This window comes from Oncorhynchus nerka, unplaced genomic scaffold (assembly GCF_034236695.1).
Source record: "Oncorhynchus nerka isolate Pitt River unplaced genomic scaffold, Oner_Uvic_2.0 unplaced_scaffold_676, whole genome shotgun sequence".
NCBI lineage: Eukaryota > Metazoa > Chordata > Actinopteri > Salmoniformes > Salmonidae > Oncorhynchus > Oncorhynchus nerka.
The window spans coordinates 13,782-17,279 of NW_027040478.1; the positions used below are offsets into that span (position 1 = coordinate 13,782).

At 42.4% G+C, this 3,498-nt stretch overlaps 1 pseudogene; it reads left to right on the plus strand.

The window, feature by feature from the left end:
* The first annotated feature begins 1,044 nt into the window (after positions 1–1,044).
* Positions 1,045–3,498, plus strand: part of LOC135571233 (protein FAM83G-like) — a 20,845-nt pseudogene continuing 18,391 nt past the window's right edge.

Genomic DNA, 3,498 nt, shown 5'->3' on the forward strand with positions numbered 1-3,498 from the left:
AACAGACAGAGTTCCATAGTTACACACACCAGACAGAGTTCCATAGTTGGCCAGAGTTACACAAAACAGACAGCTGTTCCATAGTTACACAGAGTTACACACCAGACAGAGTTCCATAGACAAAAACAGACAGTTACCCAGAGTTACACACACCAGACAGAGTTCCATAGTTACACAGTTACAAACAAACTAGACAGAGTTCCATAGTTACACACACCAGACAGAATTCCCATAGTTACACAGAGTTACACAAAAACAGACAGTGACAGAGTTCCATAGTTACACAGACAGAGTTCCAGTAACACAAACATAGACAGAGTTCCATAGTTACACAGAGTTACACACACACCAGACAGAGTTCCATAGTTACACAGAGTTACACACACACCAGACAGAGTTCCATAGTTACACAGAGTTACACACACACAGACAGAGTTCCATAGTTACACAGAGTTACACACACACCACACAAATCAGACAGAGTTCCATAGTTACACACAAACCAGACAGAGTTCCACAGTTCCAGAGTTACACACACCAGACAGAGTTCCATAGTTACACAAACCAGACAGAGAGTTACACATCAGACAGAGTTCCATAGTAACACAACCAGACAGAGTTCCACAGTTACACAGAGTTCACAAAAACAGACAGCCCATAGTTACCACACCAGACAGAGTTCCATAGTTACACACACAAGACAGAGTTCCATAGTTACACACACCAGACAGCTCCATGGTTACACACCAGACAGAGTTCCATAAAAAGATAGTTACACACATCAGACAGTTACACACCAGACAGAGTTCCATAGTTACACACACCAGACAGTTACATAGTTACACAAACACAGAGAGTTACACACACACAGACAGACAGTTCCATAGTTACACACATCAGACAGAGTTCCATAGTTAAACACACCAGACAGAGTTCCATAGTTACACACACACCAGACAGAGTTCCATAGTTAAGCACATCAGACAGAGTTCCCATACACACACACCAGAAAGAGTTCCATAGTTACACACACAGTTCACACACATGTTTGTACACCAGACAGAGTTCCATAGTTACACACACAGAGTTTAGTTACACACACCAGACAGAGTTCCATAGTTACACGTTACACACAAACCAGACAGAGTTCCATAGTTAAACACACCAGACAGAGTTCCATAGACAGAGTTCCACAGTTACACACCAGACAGAGTTCCATATAGTTACACACAGAGACACACAAACCAGACAGAGTTCAGAAGAGTTCCATAGTTACACACCAGACAGAGTTCCATAGTTAAAGCACATCAGACAGAGTTCCATAGTTACACAAACCAGACAGAGTTCCATAGTTACACACACAGACAGAGTTCCATAGTTACACAGAGTTACACACACACCAGACAGAGTTCCATAGTTACACACACATCAGACAGAGTTCCATAGTTACACAGTTACCACACCAGACAGAGTTCCATAGTTACACAGAGTTACACAAACCAGACAGGTTCATAGTTACACATCAGACAGGTTGCCATAGTTAGACAGAGTTCCACAAACAGACAGACAGAGTTCATAGTTACACAGAGTTACACACACACTGAGACAGAGTTCACATAGTTACACAGAGAGTTACACCGACATCAGACAGAGTTCCATAGTTCCACAGAGTTACACACACACCAGACAGAGTTCCATTAAATAGTTACACACAAACTAGACAGAGTTCCATAGTTACACAGAGAGTTACACACTCACCAGACAGAGTTCCATAGTTACACAAACCAGACAGAGTTCCATAGTTACACAGAGTTACACACTCACCAGACAGAGTTCCATAGTTAAACACACCAGACAGAGTTCCATAGTTACACACACCAGACAGAGTTCCATAGTTACACTCACCAGACAGAGTTCCATAGTTTATACAGGAAACACACCAGACAGAGTTCCATATAGTTATCAGAGTTACACACACCAGACAGAGTTCAGTGAGTTACACAGAGTTGGAGCAGACAGAGTTCATAGTTACACCTCGATGGATTACACACACACAGACAGAGTTCATTAGTTACACAGAGTTACACACACACCAGACAAGTTCCATGAGTTACACACACCAGACAGAGTTCCATAGTTACACAGAGTTACACACACCAGACAGGTTCCATAGTTACACAGAGTTACACACCAGACAGCGTTCCATAGTTACACACATCAGACAGAGTTTCATAGTTACACATAGTTACACACCAGACAGAGTTCCATAGTTACACACACCAGACAGAGTTCCATAGTTACACACACCAGACAGAGTTCCATAGTTACACACACCAGACAGCGTTCCATAGACACACATCAGACAGAGTTCCATAGTTACATCAGACAGAGTTCCATAGTTACACACATCAGACAGAGTTCCATAGTTACAGAGTTACACACACCAGACAGAGTTCCATAGTTACACAGAGTTACACACAAACCAGACAGAGTTCCATAGTTACACATCAGACAGAGTTCCATAGTTACAGAGTTACACACAAACCAGACAGAGTTCCATAGTTACACACACCAGACAGAGTTCCATAGTTACACAGAGTTACACACACACCAGACAGAGTTCCATAGTTACACAGAGTTACACAAACCAGACAGAGTTCCATAGTTACACAGAGTTACACACACACCAGACATAGTTCCATAGTTACACAGACCAGACAGAGATCCCATAGTTGCACACACCAGACAGAGTTCCATAGTTACACAGAGTTACACACACACCAGACAGAGTTCCATAGTTACACAGAGTTACACACAAACCAGACAGGTTCCATAGTTACACACATCAGACAGAGTTCCATAGTTACACAGAGTTACACACCAGACAGAGTTCCATAGTTACACAAACCAGACGAGTTCCATAGTTACACAGAGTTACACTCACCAGACAGAGTTCCATAGTTACACACACCAGACAGAGTTCCATAGTTACACCAGACAGAGTTCCATAGTTACACAGAGTTACACACTCACCAGACAGAGTTCCATAGTTACACACACCAGACAGAGTTCCATAGTTACACACTCACCAGACAGAGTTCCATAGTTACACAGAGTTACACACTCACCAGACAGAGTTCCATAGTTAAACACACCAGACAGAGATCCATAGTTACACACACACCAGACAGAGTTCCATAGTTACAGAGAGTTACACACATACCAGACTGAGATCCATAGTTACACACACCAGACAGAGTTCCATAGTTACATGAGTTACACACTACCAGACAGGAATTCCATATAGTTAAACACACCAGACAGAGATCCATAGTTACACACACCAGACAGAGTTCCATAGTTACACACACCAGACAGAGTTCCATAGTTACACAGAGTTACACACACACCAGACAGAGTTCCATAGTTACACACATCAGACAGAGTTCCATAGTTACAGAGTTACACACACCAGACAGAGTTCCATAGTTACACAGA